This window comes from Ictidomys tridecemlineatus, chromosome 5 (assembly GCF_052094955.1).
Source record: "Ictidomys tridecemlineatus isolate mIctTri1 chromosome 5, mIctTri1.hap1, whole genome shotgun sequence".
In the NCBI taxonomy this organism is placed as follows: domain Eukaryota; kingdom Metazoa; phylum Chordata; class Mammalia; order Rodentia; family Sciuridae; genus Ictidomys; species Ictidomys tridecemlineatus.
The window spans coordinates 34,027,571-34,055,464 of NC_135481.1; the positions used below are offsets into that span (position 1 = coordinate 34,027,571).

At 34.1% G+C, this 27,894-nt stretch overlaps 1 long non-coding RNA gene across 2 annotated transcripts in view; it reads left to right on the forward strand.

The window, feature by feature from the left end:
* The first annotated feature begins 2,263 nt into the window (after positions 1–2,263).
* LOC144377749 (uncharacterized) overlaps positions 2,264–27,894 on the forward strand; it is a 194,688-nt gene continuing 169,057 nt past the window's right edge. For both annotated transcript variants that reach the window (XR_013438794.1, XR_013438793.1), the window contains exon 1: positions 2,264–2,364. This is a non-coding gene — a long non-coding RNA (uncharacterized LOC144377749). The remainder of the gene's footprint in view (positions 2,365–27,894) is intronic.

Below are 27,894 nucleotides of genomic sequence, written 5' to 3' on the forward strand. Positions count from 1 at the left end.
TAGTTTTCTATTGCCACCATAACAAATTACAACGTACTTAATGGCTTAAGCAACATAAATTATGACCTCACAGTTTTGCAGGTCAGAAGATTGAGTGGGCGCAGCTGGTTCCTTTGTTGCCAATCTCAGAAGGTTCAAATCAAATGTCAGTCCACAGCAATCTCCTCAAAGGTTATAGGGAAGCATATGGAAGTTCATCTAGTTACTTGAAGTTGGAAGTTGCCATTTCCGGAATCTTACACAGGTTGTAGGCTGCTGTACTTTTATTGTGTCAGCTGAAGGCTGTCTTTCATGGTCAGGGGTCTGTTTAGAGCCCTCTCATAGGAACTCTGCCTCTCAAAATCAGAAATGATACTTCAAATCTCACTGACTTGGACCCTTCCCAATCTATCCTGCCATGTATTGCTTTGCTTTCTCCCGCTGCTGGAAGTTCTCTGTTTTTAAGGGTCCCTGTGATTAGATTGGGCACCCTTGGTTCAGTAAGGATAAGCTCTTTCTCTCTTATGGTTCATAACTTAAATGCAGCTATAAAGTCCCTTTTACCATATTCAGAGATTCTCCAAATTAGGTTATAAACATCTCTGGGGGCTCTTGTTCATATCACAATTGCTAATTTGGTGATAATTTATTTATGGCCTACTCTTTGTCCATTACTTTGTTGAAATTTCTATAATCGGCATTTTGTTAAAAATCCACTTTTTGGACCAAAGAACAATAATACAGGAAAACCTAGACAATTCAAAGTGAAAATCATTTTAGTAGAGTAAATGGCATATCAGAAATTATTGGGTCTTGAGATTAATGTGCAGAGTATTACTTTGCTGGATTTTTATACATTATTTTTTCTTCTTTATAAGTGATATACTTTCTAATTGATATACAATAAAATGTACAAATATGACTTCTGATAAAAGCATATACCCCAGTAATTCACACCCGAATCAAGATAGATTTCCATCACACCAGAAATTTCTCAGATCACATTCCAATCAATTTTCGTTACCTTCAACCACTGTTCTAATTTTTCTCTATATAAATTGGTTTTTTCCCATTCTGATACTCTTTATAAATGTGATCATACAATACATAACCTTTTGTGTCACTTTCTTTTGCTCAGCATATTTTGGAGATTCCTTCATGTCATTGCATGTATTAGTATTTCATTATTTTTTATGGCTATACTAATGAGTAGTTTTTTGTTCTTTGACTTTATCAAGCTTTGTTAGTTATTTTATTTTTAGTCATTTAGGTTCTTTTAAGTTTGGGGTTGTTAAGAATAAAGATACTATTATTATTACTATGCTACGTTCCATAACACTTACAGTCATTCACACTTGAAATAATACACAACTTATTTTTTTTAGCAGTTTATCTCTTTACTATTTTCCACCCTTTCCTTTAACCTTTGAACACATTTTAATATCTGGTGTGTTCTTTTCTCCTTTTAACAACATCTGAATTTTCTGTATGTCTATTCTTATTACTTGTTTATATTCCTGATTGTGTCAATTTTCTTTTTTTTTGCATATTTAAAAACTGTTTTTATTTTTTGCTTGAGATTTTCCATGCTAAGTTATTTAGATTTGAGATGTCCATCTTTTGCAAAAGTTTGGGAAATTTTACTGTGTATAAGCAGTTAATTTACTTCCAGATCAGCTTTATGCAGTTGATGCTTGGTTTTAAGCATTTTAAATGGATGGCTTTAGAGTATTTCTTTTGATAAGACTATAGGAACCTTTCTCTGTAAGCAAGACCTTTCTGAGATCTCAACTAAATACCTGGAGAAAACCAGTGAGTCTCTTCAATTTGGTAGCTGAAACTTGAATGCCTCCCAACATTGTTCAACCAGTGGGGTCTCCATTTAGCTCTTTGTCCCTCAGTAACTGTTTCTGTCTGGCATTGTGAAATCTTAATTACATGTCCTATTTGGGATTCAGTAAAATATTCAAGAAAATTTCTAAACATGTTTTTGGTCTCATTCTCATCATAGTTCATTCCTCTCTTGGAACTTCCTTATAAATTCCAGCCACCTTGGCTTAATCCTACATCCTCTTTCCTACTGCAGTTTTGGAAGTTGTCCTATATAGACATCCATCTTTAATGTGGAGTTTACTTCAAGAATCACAACTCTATGCTGTTTGTTGTACACACTTTAAAACCATTGCATAATGTATTCTGTCTAGTTCATAGTTTTTTATTGCAGAAGACTAAGTCCAAAGTCCATTATTTTGTAATGACCAGAACCAGAAATCAAATAGTCTGTTTCCAAAAACACCTATTTAGCATAACTGCTAGCTGCCATGAACCATACAAGATGTTTTCAAATGTAAAGAAAGTCATCTTTTACTACTTGTTGTCCATCAGGTAGGCTGTGCATTTTTATTTTATTTTATTTTTTTGCAGGGAAAGGGCATAGGACAGATTTTTATTTACCTTTATGCATTTGCTCATGCTATTTTCAATGTAGTCTTTGCATATTGCCTAAATTCGCTCTCTCTTACAAGGTTGATGGCATCTCTTTCTATATTTTTTCTTTTTATAATTCATCTTTCAAACCAACCTAACTTTCCTAAATTTATTTGTTCATAAAACACTTTTAAATTTACTTCTATTATAACATTTACATGCTGAATTACATTAATCTTTTTATGTATTATAAAAACCTAGCAAAACTTTCAGCTGTAATTGCATTTTTCTCATCTTTGAGTTTGTTTAGAATGCCATCCTATACATATTAGTTATTTGTATTTGTTGTTTTGAGTATTTCTACTTAATGTAATACATAACATGTAAAATAGGTAGTATAATTATCATTATTTTTAATAAAATCTGAGACTCAGATAAGTTAATTTTTAAAAATTCCAAGTTGCTAGAGACAAAACTATAACTGAAATTCAAGCTCTGAATTTCTAGCTGCAATTCTAGTAATCAACACTATACCACATTTATCGTGGATTCCCTTTATTCTTATTAGCTTAAATTACAGGAATAGAATACCATGACCCTGTACAGTTTTATACAGCTGGAATATGGGAATTAAAAGACTCAACAAGGCTTAACTAGTCTAACTTTCCATTCAACACCTAGATTTCCTTTATATCCCCAACAACACGTTTATTTGTATCCCTAGCTCCTTAACAGCAATCTGGAGCCTGAGAGTTTTAATTACTTCCTAATAGCAGTTCAAAGTGCAATCCTAAAACTTGCATCCATCTTTCTTTTCTCTGCCCACAATGGCCACGAAAAATTTCTCTCCCTGGTCATTCTTAGCAAGCTTTCAAATATTTGATGGCAACTTTGATGTCACCTTTAACTCTTCTTTTTTTTCAAGCTAAGCATCTTTACTTGCTTCTATTGTGTTTCATTGTACCTGGTTTGTACTCTTTGCATCAAATATTCTCTAGTTGTGGTCTAGTCTTCTCAGGAGTATGAAACTAAAAAAACACTGTATCCCACATGATCACACAGATTACTGTGAAGCCATTATCTTAGGTGTCATTACAAAGCTCTTCCTTTACCTTTCCAAGATGAACAACATAACAACATAAATAAAGAAAATTCTCCCTCTAGTAACTAGAAAATTTTGAGTACCTATGATTTACAGAAAAAAACAAGCCTATAGATAGAGTCTTCCTGTGGGACATTAGACTATTATTTCAAGAAGTAGCTCATATGTAATATTTTTCAACTACCTACCATTTTCCTTCAATCCTCTTGTTTTCTAATTCTCCCTAGTGAACAATGAAGGAAAAGAGGAATGGAACATCCTTTTATATTGTGATGATTGGTCCAGACTATTAAGTAATGAAATGCAGAGGTGAATATGGATTTTATGAGTCTTTAGAGTTGAGAGGATGTTTTCAATAACTAATTCTACAATTTAAAAATTGCTTTCATTATAAATCTACAGATGAAGGGTAGGAATTGGACATGATGGAGAAAACATAAACTAAAAGAGATTCTGAATGGATATAATGGAGGATCTGCATTTTAATTGGGTGACTGAAGTGAACTCTTAGTTGGAGTACAGTAAGATTATGTTTGATTGTGTTTTTGTGCAGAAATATGTGAACTACTGATTTAGAATAAGGTCTCTAATTCAAAGCTAGAGAAAAACATCCCTGTCTCTACCTGGTGGAGGAAATCACCACAGCCATCAGACCATCCATATGTCATCATCTTAATATTTAATACGTCTATAATAGGCAGTGAACTTTTGATTCTCTGGTGTTACTAGAAATCCATAACTTTTCTCTGAAGAAAAAGAATTAGTCCTTGAGCCAATATTCACGATAAATATGTAAGGACAGGGCCCTCGTACCTCTGATCAGTCTATCCCTGCCTCTATTTTTCCAGAGCCCTAGAGAATACTTATTTCACGAGTGCATTATCATGCATCCCCACACACACTCACACACAAACACACACAATGCACCAATGTTTAGCATTAACATTTGTATTTGCCTGAATATCCATTAAATTTTAGGTTTAATTTTTTTATTGACACAGGATATGTGTGCATATTTATGACATGTAGTATAATTCAATAAACGTGTATGATATATAATGATCAAATCCAGGTACTTAGCATTTCTAGTCCCTCAAACTTCAATCATTTCTATGTAGGAGAACTTTCTTCTAATTAATTTTTTTAATTATGGATTGCTATAGACAATAGTACCATACTAGACCGTAAACACCAGAACAAATTCTTCTTATCTGTTTTTTCTGCTTTGTATCTGACTTCTTTCTGCTTCCCCTTCCTTCCATGAAATGTATTTTTTGAAATTCCACATAGGAGAGAAATTATGTGGTACTTGTCTTTTTGTGCTTGGAATATTTACTTAACTTAATGTCTGTTGTTCACCCACGTTGCCACAAATAACATGATTTCATTTTCTTTTATGTCTAAATAGTGTGACATTGTTTATATGTACCACATTTTCTTTATCCATTCATTAATTCTTGGAGACTTAGACTACTTCCATTTCTTGGTTGTTGCGAATAGTGCTGCAGTTAACATGGAAGTGCAGATGTTTTTGGCAGACCTGTTTCATTTCCTTTGGATACATACCTAGGACCTGGATTGTTGGACCATTATTATATTTTAAAACAGTCTTCTGTATTGTTTTCTATGTGGCTATATTAATTTACATTACCATCAGCGGCATATAAGAATTCCTCTTTGTCTCTATCCTTACTAGCATTTCTTATTTTTTGACTTTTTGATAATAACCATTCTAACTGGGGTAAGGTAATATTTCATTGTAGGTTTGATTTGTACTTCCCTGATAACTAATGATATTGAGTTGTTTCTCAATAAACCTATACATACATGCATAACCTATTAGAAAACCAGTAAAAACATATACACATGGGAATATATTACAGAAACATGTAAAAAGGGAAATATTCAAATAAGAAATCATTACATAAGATGACAAAATCCAGTTATTATATGTAAATAAAAATGAATAGTTAAATTAAAAATAGACAAGAAAAAAACTGTGTTGGTGATTCTGTTGATTTTACTCGGATCCCTTCTCTAATGCTTGCTGCTGTATCCAGAGGTAAACTCCTAAGTCTGTATCTCTTAGGTTCTCCTTCATCACCTTCTAGTTTGAGTGGGTTTAACTTGAGTTAGAGCAAGGAAGTAGCAGGATATCAGAGGGCAGGAGGAGAGAGATTTCTTACCTTTATTTTTCTGTTCCCTTCCTGATTCTGCATGATTATATTTTGATTCTAAAAGACTTTTGTCCAGCACCATCTCCTTTGGACTTCAGTATAATTTATACCCCTGTCCCTTTAGCTCTATGGATAGCAACAGTTTTGCAGTTTCTAGTATCTGAATATTACAGCACTCTTTGTTGAGTTCCTAAATCCTGATCATACTGAGGTAAAGAGTCCCTATACGAAAGCCACTGTGGTGAATTGGTGAACCAGATTTCTCTTTCTTACAGGGATATTAATTGATAAAGTTAGCTATTACAAATTGGGAAATATATCTTTTCTATAGAAAATGATGGGTAGCTGCCCCTAGCACTGCCTGCTGTGTAGAAAGAACAGAGGATAGATATCCTTTAGCATTTAGAAGGAGCATTATCATGGTTGTGTACTTTCTAACCTATTTACGGGCTTAATTCACAAGTCTAATAGATTTTGAAAGGGAGCAGAACAAGAGCTCTTTACGGCAGATTCACTCTCGTTATAAGGCCCTGATACTTAGCCATTATGACTCATTAGATCTGAGGGTACATGAATTATCGGTGGTTGACAGTGATGCTGTTCAAAGCTTGTATCTAGTCCCTAAGAGACATTCATAGTTCACATACCTACTTATTTTTGCAAAACCACACCCCCTTGAGTCAAATTACTTTTTTTTTTCTATTTGAGAATTTTGCCTTGCTACTAGGCCCAGGGAGATGAAATACCTGACAACGGGACACTAGATAATTATGTGCTTTGATGTGCTCATCACCAACTGGGTGCTATCCGAATTATCAAATCTTTGGGGTTTTTTTGGGGGGATGAGTATTGCAGATTTAACCCAAGGGTGAGGTTTTAATGCTGAGCACATCTACATCTCCAGGCCTTTAAAAATATAATTTAAATGTTGAGGCAATATCTTGCTAAGTTGCTGGGGCTGGTCTTGAACTTGCAAGACTTCTGTCTCAGCCTCTTAAGTCACTACACCTGACTCCAAGTTATCAAGTTTTTAAGTTGTGCATGCACATTAGCAGTTCAATACAAAATTAAGATCACAAGTATATTCAATAAGTTATGACTCAGATTTCTGAAGTCTGCTCCTGCTTATTCACCAAATCTCTCCCAACTTACTTTCATGTTTATCAGAGGAATCCTTTAAAGTGAGGAATTGCTCTACAATCAGGTGAATTTACATATGACCTTTCCTGTGGATGTCCTAGAGCTTACTTAATGGGACCATGCCCCTCCAAAAAATCATAGAAGCATGTACTGTAAATATTCATAAGCTCCACAAAATGACTTTCCTTTAGAAAGTCTGATCTGGCTATTATTACTGAATGTCCAATCTGCCAATACCACAGACCAGTGGTGAGCTCCTGATAGTGCACCATCCCCTAGGGATAAAAACAAGTCACCTGGTGGAAGGGTGACTACATTAAATTCTTTATAGTATGCAATGATCTGTCTATGTAGAAATGGACACACATTCTGGAAATGGGTTCCCTGCTCTCAGTGTTTCTACAAGCATCACCATATGTTACCTTATAGAATAGTTCTTTTATTGCCATAACATCTCATAGTACATTGTCTTTGACCAGGAAACTAATTTTACAGCAAAGTGACTATCATATTAGATTTATGCCACTGAAATTCAGGTTTCCTCCCATGTCTCATTGCCAATAAGCAACTGGCCTGATGGAATGGCCTCCTGAAGGCTCACTTTTGGTGCCACCTAGGATACAATATTGTTTAAAGTTGTGGTGCTGGCCTAATGGATTAAACTATCCACCAGCACCTATAGTGTCATGTGTCCCATAGCCAGACTATGCAGTTTCAGTAACCAAAAAGTAAATTGAGATGTACTTATTTCATTATGTACAGAATTTGGTTTTTTTTTTCATCCCTAAAACATTATATCCAGTGGCATTGGATGTTCTGCTTTCCAAGGAAGGGATACTCTGCCATGAAATATAGCTATTTTTTCATTAAATTGGGATGTAAAATTGCTCCCCTGCTATCTTTACTTCCTAAAATCATGGACTTAACTGGCAACAAAGAATTTTACTATATTGGTTGGGGTGAGTAATTCTGAATGACAAGGGAAAATTGGGTGAGAAGGATTAGTCAGAATCTAGAGATTCACTCCAGAACTTTGTGTGGGTGTGTGGTCCTGAGGATTGAACCTTGGGTTTCACCCTTGATAGGCAAGCCCTCTACCATGAAGCTACATTCCCAGACCTGTTCTGGAGCCTTTTAGCATTTATATGTCCCATAAAAACTACCACTGAAGAGCTGTGGCTCCCAAATTCATGATCACCAGTTCACCAATTCTATGAAAAGAAGATTTAGGTCATCTCATGATACAAAAACTTCTGTTCTGCAGAAGCTTGGGAAAGTGCAGTTTGAGCTTGGAATGAGTGATGGAAAAAGGAAGTTATGATCAAAGTTGGCCTCATGACCAAAAGCAAAAACAGTAACGGGCAATTAACACATTTATGTTAAGTGAATATTTCTTTCCTCCCACTCTCCTCGCTATCTTTCGGAAGAGTACGACTGTGGGTAACATGCAAATCTAGATTCCAGCTGGGAGTATGACTGAATTGCTGACACTCTGCCACAGTTTAAATTATACTAGGCCTGTGGTCTCCACGTTCTGTGGATATAATTTTTTAAAGCTAAGCAAAAGGCAAGAATGGATGCTGAGTGGGAGTGCTGTTCTGGTAATTTTCTCTTTGCTTCCTGGATTTAGTTTTCTCTTGTCTAAGTTGCTCTGTGCTCATAGATGTCATCCAGATTCTTCTGTAGGCTGAATTCCAGCAGAATACACCTAATGGGAGGCTCTTGCAGGATTCTGATTAGGTAGGGAGATGGAGAAGGGGGCATTTCTTTCCTGTATCCTGCTTTCCTGCTGAACTTCTGCCAGTTGCTGCCTCTCTTCATAACTGGACCCCTGTTGGGTGACCTTTCCTTTCACCCCCTGAACCTACATGGTTCTGGATCACTGTCCTTCTCTTGTTCCTGAAGCTATCTGTCTTTGTTCCTCAGCATCTTTCTTATCATTATTATAGTATTGCTTTTTAATCCTAGCTACATCTTTGTAAACAGATTCTTCCTTATTACGTTCTCTAGAGTTGGACCTTAGAGGAATCATGGTATCTTCCAGGATTATATCTAGTACTAAAGTCAATGATTTATTGGACATAAGAAACCAACCTAATAAAAAATTAACTCAAAAAGGCTTGAAAATGAAGCTTTGTGCAAGGGAAATACAGGAAATTTGGAAAATAAAATTAAGAAAACACTGAAAAAGGCAGTATTCATATTAACTAAGTCATCTGTTGTTAAGAATATTAAGTGTGGGGCTGAGATTGTGGCTCAGCGGTAGAGCGCTCGCCTTGCACGGGCGGGACCAGGATTCAATCCTCTGCACCACATAAAAAAATAAAGGCATTGTGTTGTGTCTATCTACATCTAAAAAATAAATATTAAAAAATATATTAAGTGGACAAAGATAGATGCTTCGTATTATTTGTATCATATATGTATGATGACATACAAAATAATGATTATATGCATTTATTAATTAAATGTCAGGCTTGAAAAATTAAGTAAAATTTTCAGTAAATACACATTGTTTAAAGGAAAGCAATAATGTTCTTTTTTCAGTTGATAGAAGATCAAGTGGGCAAAATAGAAGTGAAATTGAGGAGGATATAAAAACCTAACAAGGGAGAACTAATAAGTAAGCATCAATTGCTCATGGTTTAATAGCTAAAGTGGACAAAGTATTAAGCCTCAAAGAATTTGTTCAATATGTGCTTGGAAGTGAAATTTCTAAGTCATACAGTGGGAATTAAACCACAGCACATAATGTGAAAGCTATTTCCCAAGTGGTTTCCCAGTTGTATCCTAAAAGTATACATAGAGATATTCAGTTGCTCTAAGATAATGTCAAAACTACAAACTTAAAAAAATATGTTTAGTCATTCTGACATATGGTGACGTTGCATGTTGGATTTAATGGGTATTTATGTGGTGAATAACTACTGAGGTTGAAAACCTTTTCAAATGTTTAATTGATATGTGCATAATTTTTTGTACTATACAAACTCTTCAAATTCTTGCCTATTTTCCTGTTGGGTTGTCTAACTTTTTACTGTTAAAATTTGCATAAATTTTGAATAAATGCCATTATCAATGATGTAAGTTGCATATACTCTTCTAGTTGTTTGGCTTGTTTCTAAGCTTTCTGGTACTGTTAGAGAATGCAGTACTTAATTTTAACACAGTTCAAATTTATAAATTTTTTTTTATGTCATGTGTAAGACATATTTGCCTGCCCAGGCCCTGATGAGTCCGTTTTTAATCTTAAACTATTGCTTTATTTTTCTCATTTAGATCTACATGAATGAATTTATTTTTGTGAATTGTGTGAAGTAAGGGCTGCCATTTCATTTTTCCTTACTGATACCCAGTTGCTGAACTTCTCTTTTAAAGATAACTTTTCTATATTGCAATGCCCCTCTTAGACATCAATCAAGTTTTTTGTTGTTTTATTTTCTGATTCTATTCTATTAGTCTATCCAACTATGCAATAAGATTTTACTTTCTTCATTATCATGTATATAGACTTTGATATCTGATAATGTAAATATTTTGTTCTTTTTCAAGGTATTATATAACCTTAGCTTTTTGTATTTTCATCTAAATTTTAGAATCTGTATAAATGTTCGAATGTAAAGAAGTCTCCTGAAACTACAATTGGTATTGTAATCAATAGATTAATTTAGCAGAGAGATGCCTTTATAAATTTGAAATTTCAATATATGAAACCATGACATCTTTCCATTTATTTAGATTTTACCCAATTTAATCAATAATGATATTTTGTTAGATAGACATTTTACATAGATTTCTTTAGATTTATCTAAAAGTACTTGATGCTATTCTCAGTATACCATTTTTGTATCTTAATCTTCTATGTGTTGCATGATGAATTACAGTTTTTCTACTTGCTTTGTATATGAAGCCACATTAAACTGTGATAGCAATTTTAATAATTAAGTAGAAAACTGTCTTGAGCATTTCCTAAACACAAATGTAGAGCCTGAAAATGAAATGGCATTTTGCCTGTTCAAGTCTTTACTTTTATTCTTTGCCCTATTACACTGGCTAGGAGAACTGATGAAATAGATGGAAGTGATGAGAGCAAAGAATCTACCACCAGTTTTTGTCTTGCAGGGAAATTTTTTAACATTCCAGCTTTAAGAAGTTGATTTTTTTTTTTTTACCCTGCAGTTTTTTTCTCATTTTGAAGGGGAGGGGCATAGTGTTTATCAAATTAAAAAGCTGCTTTCTATTTACAGCTTACTGAGATTTTCATGAATTATCCCTGCATTCTAATAAATGTCATTCCTCATAGTTTTTTAAATATGATTTTTCTTTTTATTCAGGAATAAATTATATTGATAAATTTAAAAAAAAATTTGGACAAATTTGGATAGGGGAGAGAAATAACATTCCAAACTAACAGGAAAAGTTCAAGAAAAGTAGAACAAGTCACTCTACATTCTTCATGAAATGTTCAAATTCACAATAGGATGCCACAGTTCATATAGTGAATTGGCTAAAATTGCTTATGTTTTGTTCATTTGCTTTATAATTTCCATTCCCCCTCTCTTTTACTTAATAATTTGAGAGAAATTAACCAAAATTTCCCCTTTACCTCTCAGCAAATCAGTTTTATTTCTTAAAAACAAGGACTTCTTCTAACCCAAATACAGTTATTAAAATCAAAATCAAAGTTTGCTCATTGCTTTTTGAATGTTAAAACATCCTTGCATTTCTGGAATAAAAATAAATCTGTTAGTCTTTATTAGACTCTTTAAATGTTACTAGATTTGTTTTGAAAATATTTGCATAGGATTTTTACATCAATTTTTATAATGAGACTGGATTTTGTTTCTCTTTCACGTATTGCCCTGTCAGATTTTTCTATCAGATAATGTTGGCTTCATAAAATGTGTTGGAAAGGGTTTCACAGTTTCTATTTTCTAAGAGTTGGATTAGAACTATTATTTCATTCTTAAGTCATTAGATGAATTGATAGGCAAATTCTGGCAGGGACTATTCCAAAATTTAAATACATAAATATTTAATTTCATTAGTATGTCATATTGCTCATATTTTCTGTTTTTCCTCTATCCTCTTTAGTAATATTTTCTCAGAATTTGTCTCTTTATTCCTGTTTTCAAATTATTGCCATAAAATTATTCATACTATGCTAAAATAAGATCTTAAATCACACTTATTGATGTATAATTGACATTTATTACAATTCACTCTGTTTAGATATAGCTGATTCTTTAAAAAATGCAGTAATTGTCACTGCAAGAAAGATAGAGAATATTTTCACCTCCCTTATCAGTTCCTGTAAGTTTCTTTGTTCTAGGTCCCCAGCCACTAACTATATGACCTGGCAACCTCTTATCTAATTTATCTCTATCGTTCTGCCTTTACCAGAGTGTCATATAAATGCAAAAAATAGTATTTAACCTTTTGTGGCATTTGTGATATTAATCCATTTTCTTGCACAGATTTGAAGTTTGCATATTTTAAATTTTCTAATAATGATCTATTATATTTATGTACCAAACTTTTAAAGGTACAAGGTGGTTGATATATATTTGCATCGTTTCTTTAAGTTTATGTACTCTGAATAACGATGCTACAGATATGAGAAGAATTTCTATATTTTCTGGAAGAATAGATTTAAAATGACAGGGAACGGCCAAGCTGTCTACCAAGGTGATCATATTATTTTGATCCCCATCAACAAAATATTAGAGTTTTGTTGCTCAATACCCTCTTTAGCACTTGGTATTTTCTTTACTCTTTAAATTTTTGCCAATTCTGAATAAGTATTTCGACATCTCAATGTGATTTTAATTTACAATTCTTTAATGAAAAAATAATGTTGATTATCTTTTTATATGCCTATTGGCCTTTATATATCTTCTTCAGTGAAGTGTTTGCACAGATCTTTTCCTACTTTTTAACTTTTAAATTAATATAAATTTATTTCATGTTCTGATAATGTTTTACATCTTTAATTTATGAAACGTTGAAAATATTAATTCAAACACACTGGCAGAAACTGTAGCATCTGACAACATATATATGACTAATAAGAGAGGCAGAGTTCTGATTACTGATTAAGAAATCTGAGAAAGAACTAGAAGCAAGAACTTTTAGGCCTTTAGAAAATTATGATTTTCCTGACCTGGGTTTACAGAATCAAAAATGATCACTGGCTGTAAGTTTTGGCCATATATCAAAGAACAATATCTTTGGAAGTTAATTCTAATTATCTTGAAAAATGATATGCTTTTTTCCAAGACTCTCTCTGTCCCTTTAAATTTGTTCCCAACCTCACACATAACTATTCCAAACAATTAATTCAACTATTTCTAATTTATTCTCAAGTCAGGATTTCTCAAACTGATGATATCTATGAGACTCGTGCTTTAAAAAGCAAAGCAAAGCGACAAAATGAGAAGTTAGTAAAACCTCAAAATTATGAGAGCAATGAACAATATCATAATAAATTAGAATACCATGCTATTAGTATGCTTCTAAGGTAGAAATGACTTCTTAAATACATCCTAGACTTTAGACTGGTTAGGTTCTAGGTAGGAGAATATGTTCAATAGCTTTTTAGTTTTGCTCCTATGTGACCTTAACTTTATCAAGAAGAATGATGATTTATCAATGATAGTTAAAAACAGCCAAGAAGCTGGGCATGCTGGTGCATGCCTCTAATCCCAGCAGTTCAGCAGTCTGAGGAAGGAGGATCACAGGCTCAAAACTAGTCTCAGCAACTTAGTTAAGTGCTATTTGGTTCAAACAAAAAAAACCAAACAACAAAAACAAAACAAAAAAACAGGTAAGAAATGAGCAGATATTTGTACCACAACCAGTACATACAACTCCACTGTAGTGCTGGACTAGGCTAATTTTCCAGAATGGAGCAAGTGCCTCAATGTTGTCCAACAATGCATTGCTATTATAGGATAGTATAGTGTAGTACGGAATGCTATGAATCTGGTTTTGAACTTAACAATCTGAATTAAAATACTACTATTGCATTAATAAATATAATATTTAAATCGGCAAATTAAAAATCACCTCTATGTGCTAAAATCCCCTGTGATGACACTTCACTATGCAGATCATGGTAATTACTTTGAAAAATCAGCTATTCCAAGGTAACTGGGCAGTTAAAATATTTTATCAGGTAAATTACCAGTCACCATCAACATACATCAAGGACTCATTTGGATTTTATTACAGGTTGACATTTACTTATTTGCCCAATTTTTAAAATTACAACTGTTGCACGATTGCCCCAGGGTGCAACTGTAGAAAATTAGCACACTAATCACATTAATTATCATAAATAAAAGGTTATCAAAGAGCAGCAAGTAACAGCATAGAGTTTTTTAAAGCAACTTGGGACCTCCCTAATAATACCTTATATTTACATACAACATTGAAATTTTCAAGGCTCTTTTACCTCTACAATTTTTAACTTTTAACAACTCTGCCATACAGATGCTATTATTGATTATCATTTTGGAAACGAAAAAAACCAAAGTGTGAAATAATTGTGGGAGTGACCAAAGATCATGCAGCTACATACTCTTAAGTCAAGAAACAAATTTCCTGAACTTTGAATATTCCATTCTCCTGCCTTATATTTATCTGCCTTTAATGGAACAAAAATATAAGATACTTTATCTTCTATGTTGCAGTCTACCAACAAACAAGGGAACAAAAATAAAGGTCCAAAATATTTCCCGATGTGCTTGCTTCTTTCCACCTCCACTGGGAACAACCTGATCTCTGTAAACATCATAACTGATAACTCCCTCCATTTTGCCTCCATAATATCCATTCTCTACAAAGAATCCCAAATGATTTTTAAAATATATATGAGATTGTGCTATTTTTGTGCTTAAAATCTATGGATTCCCAATGCATTAGAATATAATCTACATGACTTACCTTGCATTTCAGGATTTATGCAATCTCACCCACCTCCAATTTCATCTCCTCTCACTCTCTAACCCCTCCTTACTCCACTCCATCACTGTCTACCCCTCACTGTTTTTATTATTATTATTATTCCTATTGTCACGATTGTTTCTGCCTCAGAGTCATGGTTCTTATATTTTGCTGTGTTTGGAATGTTCTTTTCTCAGATTTTTACAGAACTTACTTAAAATTCTTTCTCTTCAGAGACACTAACTTCCATAATTGCACCTAACCTGGGTTCTCCTCTGTCTCCTTTTCTTTCACAGCCTGTTCTCAAGTCATTTTTTTTTTTTGCATTCTGTATTATGTTACTGCCATTTTTTTTTGCTCCTAGAAATCACTTTATTCATATTTTTGTTTAATTGTGTGCATTGACTCTCCCACATTAAGAGCTCCATAATAGCAGAGATCCTGTGTGCCTTTCTTACTGCTTGTCACAGATGCTCTGCACTCTTCCCTCCTGTTGCCAAGGCAGCCCTCAAACCATCCGCACCTTCAGTTGACCATTTCTGCTTATTCCACAGAAGTTTCTACCTTCACACCTCTCTGCCTCATGGTATTTTTCTGGGCATTTCTCTTGGTGGGCCAGAAATACCAGGAAGCTAATGACCTAAGATATAACCCTCAACTAGTAAATAAGATTAAACCACCAAATTAAATACTATACACTGCTTTTTCACTTCACAGGTGTATTATAATAATAAAGTTCATTCTACATCTTTCAAAATCTCCAGCATGATTGAGCCCTACTTGTATGTAGTAGAAACCAGCCTATTCCTGTATGCTTCATTGGCTTTCATTTCTCCATTTTTTTTGTTGTTAAATGAAACAAAAAGATATTTATAAAATCGAATATATTTCCATGCCCTCAATACGTGATTGTATTCTATACTCATTATATTCTCCTCTTCTTTACTCTTTCTTTTATTTTTTTTTCTTTTCCTTTCTCCTTGCCGGTAATGGGTAATGATATTCCTCCTGTAATTTCTTTGTTCCACATGCCTTTATCTTCCACCTATAGGATGTTAAGCTTAATTTGCAGGTTTGAGAGTAGGTGAGCACTGAACAGCTTGGTGCTGTGTTAACAATTAATGTGGCAGACTTCTTTGGTAAATGGAGCTCTGAATTCCCTGTGATGACATTCCTTTCTAATGCAAATGAATCAGTTTTCATGACAGAGAGCTTTTGAGTTCTACCAAAAGTTTTTGATCTCCTCAGAGAAGTCTAGTTGTCCTCAATATCCTGGTTCCTCTTTTTCATAGTAGTTGAGTTAATAGGCAACTATGTTAGTCATTTTTTCATTGCTGTGACCAAAACACCTGACACAAACAACTTGGAAGAGGAAAGTGTTTTGTTGGCTCACAGTTGGCTTTCAATGGTTCAGTCCATGGCTGGCCACCTCCTTTGTTTTGGGCCCAAGATGAGGCAGAACTTTATGGTGAAAGACTTGGGCAGAGGAAAGCTGCTCAGCTGATAACAGCAGGGAAGCAAAGAAAGAGTAGGGATACTGCCACATCAATGATCATAGCAGCACAATTCACAATAGCTAGACTCTGGAATCAACCTAGATGCCCTTCAATAGATGAACGGATAAAAAAAATGTGGCATTTATACACAATGGAGTATTACACAGCACTAAAAAACGACAAAATCATGGAATTTGCAGGGAAATGGATGGCATTAGAGCAGATTATGCTAAGTGAAGCTAGCCAATCCTTAAAAAACAAATGCCAAATGTCTTCTTTGATATAATGAGAGCAACTAAGAACAGAGCAGGGAGGAAGAGCATGAGGAAAAGATTAACATTAAACAGAGACGAGTGGGGGGAGAGAAAGGGAGAGAGAAGGGAAACTGTATGGAAATGGAAGGAGACCCTCATTGTTACACAAAATTACATATAAGAGTTTGTAAGGGGAAAGGGGAAAAAAAACAAGGGAGAGAATTGAATAACAGCAGATGGGGTAGAGAGGGAAGATGAGAGGGGAGGGGAGGGAGTAGTAGAGGATAGGAAAGGTAGCAGAATACAACAGTCACTAATATGGCATTATGTAAAAATGTGGATGTGTAACTGATGTGATTCTGCAATCTGTATTTGGGGTAAAAATGGGAGTTCATAACCCACTTGAATCAAATGTATGAAAGATGATATGTCATGAGCTTTGTAATGTTTTGAACAACCAATAAAAAAAAAAGAAAGCCAGGAGGGGTCCAGGAACAAGACAGTACATTCATCTTCTGTTTCATCTGGGCCCCTCGCCTATTGGACAGTGCCGTCCACCTTCAGGGTGGGTCTCTGCTCTCAGTTTGCTATCCCACATGGTGGTTATCTCCAGAAACATCCTCATGCATTCTTTCAGAAGTCTCTTAATCCTAGGCATCTCTCAGCCAATCAAGTTGACAATCCAGATGAACTGTCACAGTATTTTACTTCTGATGGTTCTGTGCAAGCATCAGCATGAACTTAATATGAAGGAAATATAATCTGTCTTTTAAAAATAATCTTATTTTGCATCTTTGTCTCCTGGAACTGACTGATGGAGGATCCTATGACTAGAGCTGCCTAGAACACTTACATTTACACATTCATGTATACACACACACACAATTTCCAAACATAGACATTTCTACAATAAAGTAGTAGAGAAGTATTAGAAATAAAATGTGTAATTCAGAACACGTGATGTATGCAAAGTACATTGTTATATTTATAAAATAAAGGCAGAATGTTAGACTTATTTTTCTCAAAATAATGTGAAGTGTGTTTGTGTGTTTGTATTTGTTCTTTTTGAGATATGCACAGGAGATAATAGTGCATAGGAAATTAACAGTGATACATTCTATTCTACTGTTCTTCTCGCACTCTAATTTGGAGGTCCCCAGTTTTATTCTCTTGCCAGGTGTTAATGTAGGACTTTAATCACAGGTAGTCTACCAGTGGTCAAAAGATAGCAATGTTTGACATAGGCTGTGTTGAATTTATTATGGAAGAAATCATAACACATAAAATTTAAAATTTTCTCTGCTTATTTGGTGGTTACTTCTAAGTTGGTACTTGGTCAACTTTTCCCTCCTGTACCCAATTTCTGTTTTTAGAAGTGTGGTGGAGAAACTTCTACCTATTTGAGTCTGTTGTATGTTAAGAAAGAAAACACTGATCCCAAGTAGACAAAATTGCAATTCTATAGCTGCTTCTACTTTAAACCATGTCTTAAGTGTGTCAAGATGAAGCAATAGAGTATGTGAACAAGATGGAATGTGTGGTTGGTGGTTTCTTTGTCCTTATTGAAGACTGTAAATTAGGGAATTGACAGCACTTGACTTTGTGGACAGGAACTTGAATCTCTTGGTCAATAACTCAGCAGTGTGTAGTGCTGGAGGTCTTTCCCTCACGAGAAAGTCACAGCCTTTGAGGATGGCTATCTCCATGCAGCATTTCAGTCTCAAGGTTTTGATAACTGCTCCTAAACTTTTCCCTTTCCGCTTGGATTTGGTACTACTACTCCAGGTACATACAGCATATCCCTTTTGGTTTATCTGAACACTATCCACTGTGACAGCAAGGATGAACTTAGAGAACATTATGTTGAGAGACGTAGACCAGGCACAGATTGACAATTGATCTCCTTCATGTGGCATTGAAGGGAGTCACACTTAGGGAAGCAGAGAGTAGAATGGTGATTTTAGGGACTAGAGTGATTTTTATGTAAGAGTAATTTCAATTATTCAGAATAAATAAGTTCTGGAGAATGAATATGTAGCATGGTGTCTATAATGCCTTATATGTAAACGATACTAAGAGAACAGAGCATCTAAGTATTTTTACCCACCCTACCCCCAAGAGTTGATGTTGTGAGATAATATGTTATGTAGCTTACTGTGGCAATTATTTAACAATTTTACATATTTCAAAACATTACATTGAGCACTGTAAATATATACAATTATTCACTATTTATATTTAATAAAGCTGGAAAGATAAAGTTTTAATTAAAAAATATTTGTAAACCAAAAAAAGTAATAATATTTGTAAACAGATTTTTCTTGGTCTCAAAGGGAAAGTGTCAAATGGTTTAATGTAAGTCATTTATTTATTTAGGAACTGAAGATGGAACCCAGGGGCTCTTCTGCTTAGCTACATCCCTATCCCATTTTATTTTATTTTTGAGACAGAGTCTCACTAAGTTTCTCAGGGCCTCACTAACTTGCCGAGGCTGGCATTGAAGGGAATTATCAGGAATTAAGGTGTGCTGAAATTACAGGCATGCACCACTGTGCCAGGCTAATGTTAAGTTATTAAAAGATACTGTCTGCAATCTCTTTGGATTTCAGAATAAATGGACTTTTCTTCTAAACATTAGTTATTAAAGTGAGAAATTAATCTTGATATGACTAATGAACAGAACTATTAAGACTAAGGACCTAGATGTTCTGGTTGCTGAATATGCATGGGATTCCCTGAATGCAGATATTCTGCTTTGAGATCAGCCACTGGTTTCTTTTACCATGGAAAGATTTAGATTATACCATGCATGAGAAACATCACTGTATCTTAGAGGGAAAGTTTGTGCTTCATCTTTTCCAATTAGATGGTGTTCCAGGTATGACCAAGTACCCAGATATGGGGAAGATCCTCCTACCATGCAATTGTATGCTGCTGGACTATTCCATGATTACCCATAAAGCAAACACTACCTAGGAAATGAAAATGGGAGTCTTTTGAGAGCTTGAGCATGTCCACTACAAATCATTCTTGGGAGAGAGGACAATAAGGGAAGAAGTAAGAATGACAAATCTAGATCTCTGGCCACAAGGAGGTCTCTTTTCCTCTTCAACCTTCAGATGGTTGCTCTAAAAACTGTTATGAAAAATCTGTCCAAATGCTGGTTTAGAGCAGCCGCCAGGGAACTAGATGGGTGTGTCCTACCAGAAATCCCTAAGAACATATCTGAGTCTAAGTCTGCATAGTTGTAGACCTGTGATATGTAGTAGAAAGGTCTGTGTTCTACTTACATTCTTTGTTTTGTTCTTGAACTTTGATTAAACATGTTTAAATGTTGCAGAATTATCATCTTCTGTTTCACCTGGATAGAACTGTCAACAGAAATCACTGTTGAGAATTAAGAGAAGTATCCCCATCTATGGAACAAAATTAACCCTAGAGGGTCTACCCATATGTGAGTGGTTCAGAAACTGTGGGAGTATCTGCAGTGCAGGCAGCAAAATGGATGGTTGAGTTTCAAGGAACATCATAATTGATCTGTGGAACATATAAGCCTACTCTGGTGAATCCAGAAAATATTTGGGGAAGTAAGATAATGAACCAATCAACAAAACTGGAAAAATCTGTGTAGAGGTAGGGGCTATTGAGTCATCATAATTTCAGGACTAACAAGTAATGCAACCTTGTTTTTGTGGTTATAAGCTGGTAAAAATCTTACCATATTTAAATTTGTTCATTTGATTCTTTAATTTTTAGAGAAGACAGTCCTTAAGACTTGGTTTCTCCCATTCTTGGATGGCTACCTACTGACAATAGAAATGTGCTGGAGAGCTTCCTGCTCTTTCATACTATCAACTTGGGTCTAGAAATTTAGATTACATTCTGTTCTCTTTCCATTCATTTTTACAGATGTGAAATCTAGTTAAAATGGACATCCAGGGTACCCTTCCCAGGAGAAAAGAATCAAAAGGGCTCTAAGAAAATGGGCAATTCAGGACTGAGATGTAGCTCAGCAGTAGAACCCTTGTCTAGCCTGCACAAAGCTCTGGTTTAGATCCCCAATACAGATCAGCAACCTATGATAGTATCTACCAGTTATTTAGCACTTGCTTTGCATATATTATTTCTAATCCTTTTTCTCAACAGTACAAATAAAGTATTATTATTAAATAGACCAAAGGATACCAGAGTACTGCTGGATATGATCTAGATTGTATATCCGTGAGTTCTTTAATCCAGTTTTTTTCTTTTTTGATTTTCATAAACTAGCCAACTTATCTTTTTTCATTAGTACTTCCTGTAACTCACTCATCCAAGTGATAAATTTGATTTGTCATTATTTACAGATATGCTATGGAAACCACCTATGTTAGCCCACAATTTCTAATAAATAGCCTGTCCCTTTCTGTTCAGTGAGCAGAAGAGTAGAGGCTCCCTGACTGATATAACATGACTGTAACATCAGTTCCTAAAGTACTTGAATTGTTTGCTTATGCATCTTTACTTACAGCTAATCAGAAATTGACTAGAGTTAGGATGAATGAGATTCAAATTAAATCATATTATACTTTATTTAAATCATTAGTCAAAAAGATTTATGTCTTTCCTTCCCCTCATCCACCAAAGGGTTCACTACTTGACATAACCTGAAACTATAATACATAATTTTTACAACTCAAACAAGACTGCCAATTTAAGTTTCAGAAATGACTCTGTGTACATTTGTGGTGATTTATGGTGTTATATTATTAGATTAATTCTATAGCTACATCAGAAATCTGCACACCTAGGTTTGCACAACTAGACAGTTGTATATTCATCATCTTCAAAGAAGTGTCTTCCAGAGAGGAACATTTTTTACAAGGATCATTTGTGGTATTTCTTAGGTGAGCAGTTTGAATTTTACATAAATGCCTGCTTCTAATTTATGGAGGAAAACTTCATGAAACTATTCTGAAACAAAATGGCAACTCTTTTCCTTTTACTTATAGTGCTATAGTAAGTTATTTTTATTTAATGCTATACTGTCTTTAAATCTCAAATGAATAGAGACTAGCTAGTGCAAATAAAATAGTTGACTATTTAAATTTCTCATTATTTACTGGGTACTGTACTGATGACTTTGCCTCCATTATTTTACTTCTGAGACCAATATTCAGAAGAAATTTTTATTATCTTCATAATCTTTATAGAACAAATCAAAACCAAACAAAACAGAAACAGAGAGGTAAGAGTTAATGTGTCCAAAGCCACATTGAAAATGTGCCTCACATCTCTGTTACTATGACTTTAAGGCCAATGTTGTAGCCTGGGCATTGCTTACCCTTCCAGGTCACACTGGGAATTTAACTCATTGTTCTGAGGCTGTTTTGCTCATATGATTGTATTGCCCTTTCTTGTTAGTATTTCCTCTCCTTTATTTGATTAATATCTTTTCTGATGGTTATTTTACTATTGAAATTCAGCAACTTTTGAAAACTGTACTTCAGTTTAGCTAGAAAGAAAAAAGAAAACTAAAGTGTAATCTAACTTGAGAAATAAAGCAAAAAGGATCGATTCATTTTGTTTAGAGACAAGTGAATGTGTAGAAATATTAAATTACTTATACAAGAATAGTAAAAAAAATCAAAACCAAAATGCCACAAGAAATCAAACTGAAACAAAGCAAAATAAAAAAGAAGGAGGAGGAGGAGGAGGGGGAGGAGGAGAAGAAGAGGGGGAGGAGGAGAAGAAGAGGAGGAGGAGGAGGAAGAGGAGGAGGAGGAGGAGGAGGAGGAGGAGGAGGAGGAGAAAACAGTAGGGGCAGAAGTCCCTCCGTTGTATTTTAATCCTTTGGACAATTTTTCTTTGGCTTGGTGAATGTGAACCCTAAATTGCCTTGTCCCAAAGACATACTATTCGACAAGAACAAACAATTTAAACTGATACATAAAGCTACTTGTAGAAAGGAATAAAATTTAGGGTTCCTATCTCTAAAAAGAAAAGTCAACCTTTGATTATGCATAATTAGAATCCAAAATACAGTGTTAGTTATTGTTATGGTTTGTATGTGCAGTGTGCTCCAAAACTCATGTGAGACAATGCAAAAAGGCTAAGGGGAGAAATGATTGGGTTATGAGAGTCTTAACCCACTCAGGGAATTAATCCTCTGATAGGATTGACTGAGGGGGTAAGGCGTGACTGGAGGAGGTGGGTCCCTGGGTGTGTGCCCTTGGTATATATATTTGGATTTGGTGAGAAAAGTCTCTGCTTCCTAATCATCATGTGAGCTGCTTCCCTCCACCATATAGAACGGAGCCAGTTGTCTATGGACTGAGACCTCTGACACCGTGAGCCCCTAAATAAACATTTCCTCCTCTAAAATTGTTCTTTTCAGGTCTTTGAGTCACAGCAGTGAAAAAGCTGACTAAAATTCTCATAGTAAGCAAAACTAGGGTAATTGTGAAAATGAAAGAAAATAGAAGCAGTAAGTATTTTTATTTATAATTAGAAGCTTCACAAAAAGAATTTCTAATTTGTTAATGGAACACAAATACAATGGATGGGTATAGGAATATTTTTAAGAAAACATTAACATAATGTAATAAAGTCAAATAATTCAACAAATCATTAAATCTATTTAAAAGCAAGTGTGCAATGGTACCATCTTAAAAATTTTAACTACTCATAAGCATCCATATTAATTGAAGCACCAAATAAAATGGGAGTGTAATGTGAAGATCTCTAACAATTAGGTGATACATGAAAATAACTTGTGTGCAATTAGCATAAATCAAGAAACAAATGTTTACTTGACCAAAAAGTATCTCAGCACTCATATGAAGAGAAAAAATGTCATCCAAATTAAAGACAAAAATCAATTTATATAATGTAACTAAACATAAATTGCTTGAAACCTCAAATCACTATTGATCATTTAGGACTCATTAAAGAGTATTATCAGTTTCAAACATCTTGAAAGGTGAGGAGAAAATTTAGTTAGATCACAATTAATCTTTAGATATCAAAAATATGAACTAAGACATTTGAATTTTCTACTTTGCTGTCTTTTGACAGCATTTGTAAATTAGACAGAAACATGGCAGGACTCAAACGTGACACACCTTATCATTCTCTTGTTCATTATCTTATTGACATAATTTGTTAATTTGTAAAATAGTATACTTTTGCAAAGGTGAGTAATCAGTTTCAAGTTTTATGTGCTATTCTGAGTATTTGACTGTATTTCATTTATTTTTTTTGTTCATTGCATTTTGCATTATGAATGTGAAATATATAAATATATAGATAAATATGTCTTATGTATATATAAACATATATTTGCGTATTTTTATAATATGAAAATATTTTAATTCTTGGGGCTGTGGCTGTGGCTCAGTGGTAGAGCGCTTGCCTTGCATGTGCGAGACCCTGTATTTGATCCTCAGCACCACATAAAAATAAATAAAGATATTGTGTTCAACTACAACTAAAAAATAAATATTTAGAAAATATATATAGATAAATATGTCTTATATATGTATAAACATATATTTTTTTATTTTATAATATGAAGATATTTTAATTCTTGTGGTTTCCATTATTTTGAGTAATCCTAAACCAAATATAAACATAAAATTTTTAAAAATTCAGAAGTATAAAGTTAGTGGACTTATCCTTGTTTAAAGAATAATTTTCACAGAGATGTGTATTACCTCTGATATGTGTCTAAAATATATCTTTACAATCATTTTAGCTCAAATGAACTGCTCTAGTTCCATTTTATCCAATGAATCTTGCAGTGCTGACCTGAGTTAGAAATTTAAAGTTTTTAGAAATAGAAACGGAAGAACTAAGTGTGTCAATATTCTTCAAAATAGTGATTTGTTTTGGTTAACAAAGCTTTGCTTTTGTGATAAAATGCCTACTAATAGTCTTTTAATTGAAACTTTTAAAATCAGAATGTTGTCTGAATCCTGTTAAATGTTACTTTCCTGTCTCAATTCAGATTTTCTTAATCTTCATTTTTGTGTTGAATATTGTTATACTATCTGCCTCATTATGCTGAAGAAAGATGAAGTAAGCTATTAACATTCTGAACACCCTATGAGATGTTATGATATATAATGTCATTCATTTTTATGAGTTGGCTGTCAGTTCCCGGCTGCAATAAACTTCTAATTCCTCTCTAGCATGATGTGATGCTTAGCGTTGCTGCAAAATTCTTATGAAAATTTCAATAATTGTAAATTAAAGCAAAAGTAAATAGGACATTTATGAAATGGTTGGTGCCGAAAGTCAAGTGGTGCAGAACAGGACTCTGTAAGATGGCTGGTCATTATTTGCTTTGTAGCTCCAAATCATCATAATGCCACTGTTATTTTTTTTACTGGAAAAAAAAGGGGGGGGACTCAGAGATGTTTAGTACATTCATCTGCAAAGCCTGGTTTGCCAATGCTCAGGAAAAGGTAAGATGACAAAGCAGTATTACTCCTGTACCAAGTCTACCCTCAGATTGCTGCATGATGTAATTTGCCAGAAAACCTGAAAGTTGTAGTTTGAATAGAGAAATTTTCTATTTAAATATTTGAAAGGGAAGGTGAAGACAGTGCTTCACATGCCAGCTCATGGCCTTATTAAATGAATATGTTAATGTAGCATTCAATTTGCAAATTTTCTCATGAAAAATAAAAAACAGCTACAAGGAAGATTCTCCCAGGACAGATAATGCTATATTATTTAAGTATGTGTTACCCCAAACCTGCAAACTGTCATTCAAAACAAAGAAAATTATGCTCAGTGTTCTCTTGTGTATTCATTTTTTAGCTGGCTGTGGCATATGTAGTTGCAAAGATAGGAAATATTTTAAATTAAATAGATAACAAATTTTATTATAATGAATGTAATTGGGAAATGGCATACAAAGAAGACTGGTAATCTGTCACGTATTTCATTGCATTCATTCTCATCTCTATTATCGTCTTAGAATGGGGCTTGAGATAAAGCTTCTGAGCTAAATTCTTAAGCACTAACTTTGTTTAGTGGTAGTAAAATATAATAACCAGGGTTAACCTGAAAATGTGAAGAGGCCAGTGAAATACAATTTGAGAAGATGTAGGAAGGCAACCACATGCAAATTGTGGCACTTACATTCTACCATTTAAGGAAGGATCTTTTCTCTATATTCTCCCTGTGAGTCTTTAACAGTCATATACTAACACTGTAGTAGTGTTACAGGTGTAGCTTAGTGAGGTTTTCCTCTAAACACCAGAATATTCATGTCCTCTGGCCACACAATTAGTTACCTCATGGCTTCTACCAATTGAATCTTGCTGCAATTGGTAATGGTATGAATCATTCATGCAGCTCAGAAATATCATCAAACCAGCAAAATATGCCTGATCAATATACTTCATTAGAGTAACAGCTTATTTGCTTCTTTAAATGTAATTCATAGATCAGATATATTAGAAGTCTTGGAATACCTGTTAAAATGTTGGTTTTAGGATCCTACTTCAGAGCTACTGAGGTAGAATCTGTATGATTTTTAAAATTTTATTTTCAGAGTAGTTGTAGGTTTAGAACAAATTGAGTAGATGTTAAAGATTTTTCCACACATCCATTCCCCCATGCATTCATAGCCTTTCCCATTACAACATTCCCAAATTTGGTACATTTTTTACAGCCGACGAACCTATATTGACACTAAGTCCATAATTTGTGTAAGGGTGTGTTCTTGGTGTCACAAAGTCTGTGGGTTTGGACAAATGCATGGTGACATACGTCCACCCTAGTTGGATTTAGAACAGCAGTTGCCCTGTGTTAAATAATCTTCTGTGTTCTATTTATTCATCTGTTTGTTGTTCCACTGTAACCTGTGATGGCTTCTGATCTGTTTACTGTCTCCATACTTTTGCCCTTTTACATTGGATTCTTTCATCTAACAGCAAACATTTAAGTTCCTTTGTTTGTGTTCATGGTGTGATGGTTCATTTCTTTTCGCCTCTGGAAGCACCACAGTTTACTTGTCCATTTACCTATTGAAGGATATTTTTGTTGCTTTCAAGTTTTGGCAATTATGAACAAAACTTCTATAAACATCTATGTGCAGGTTTTGCATGAACATATGTTCAAAGTCCTTTAGGCAAATACTAGTGACCAGGATTGCTGCACTGAATTAGAGTATGCTTAGTTTTCTAAAAAATCACCAAAGTGTCTTCCAAAGTGGTTGTACCATTTTTCATTCCTACCAGCAATGAATGAGAGTTTCTGTTGTTCCATATTATTGTCAGCATTTGGTGGTGTCAGTGTTCTGGATTTCGGCTACTCTAAGAGTTGTGTAATGATATAGGATGGCTGTTTTAATTTGCATTCCCCCATTACCATGTGATTTGGGACATCTTTTCATATGCTTATTTGCTAACTAATATCTGTTAAGGTTTTTTGCTCTTTTTGTTTTTTTAGTTAGATTGTCAGTTTTCTTATATTTGAGTTTAACTATTATTGCCTAGCATGTGTGAGGCACTGAGTTCAATTCTCAACACCAAGTATAAATAAATAAAGTCTATTGACAACTAAAAAAAATATTTTTAAAAAATTACCAACAAAAAAAAGAAAGCATGGTATATAAATAACAGAATATTATTCAACAGTAAAACAGAAGGAAATATTCTTATTGTGACAACAGATGAAACTGTAGGGTATTATGAAAGAAACAACCAAGCACAGAAAGACAAATACCATATGATTTGTGGAGTGTAAAAAGTCAAGCTCATATAAATAAAATGATGGTGGTTACCAGAGGCTGGAGAGATGTCAAAGGGTTAAAAATTTCAGCTAGGAGGACATATAGGAGATCTATATTATGCCAATATGACTAGTTAAGAACAAAATGGTATCTTTGAAACTTCTCTCTCTTTGAGTAATTTTTAAGTATTTCCAAAATACAAAAATGATAAGTATATGTGGCAATGCATTTGTTAAATCTTATGTAATGTAAGGTATGTTAAACATCACATTGTACTCTTTAAATGCATATCGTTTTCCTTGTTGATTAAAACAAATTGAAAACAAAAATAGTTTCTTTTTACACTTTGGGTATCGGTTGTTTTTTTGATATGTCTTTTGCAAACATTTTCTCCCAGTCTGTGGTTAACCTTTTCTTCTTTTGAGAATCTGCATAAATTTTTTGTTGATTACCAGCAGGTTACACATTCTAAGCTAATTCCAATGGACTTAGAACTTGCTACCAGGGTTATCAGTGTGTGTTGCAATTGCTGTTGTGTTGTTAGCTGCACCAATATTTACCGTTTCAGATTAACTGGCAACATATTACAAATTTCCTCTAATGTAGTAAGAAATGTAAATAGGGAGCTACTTCTGAGTCTAGAGTT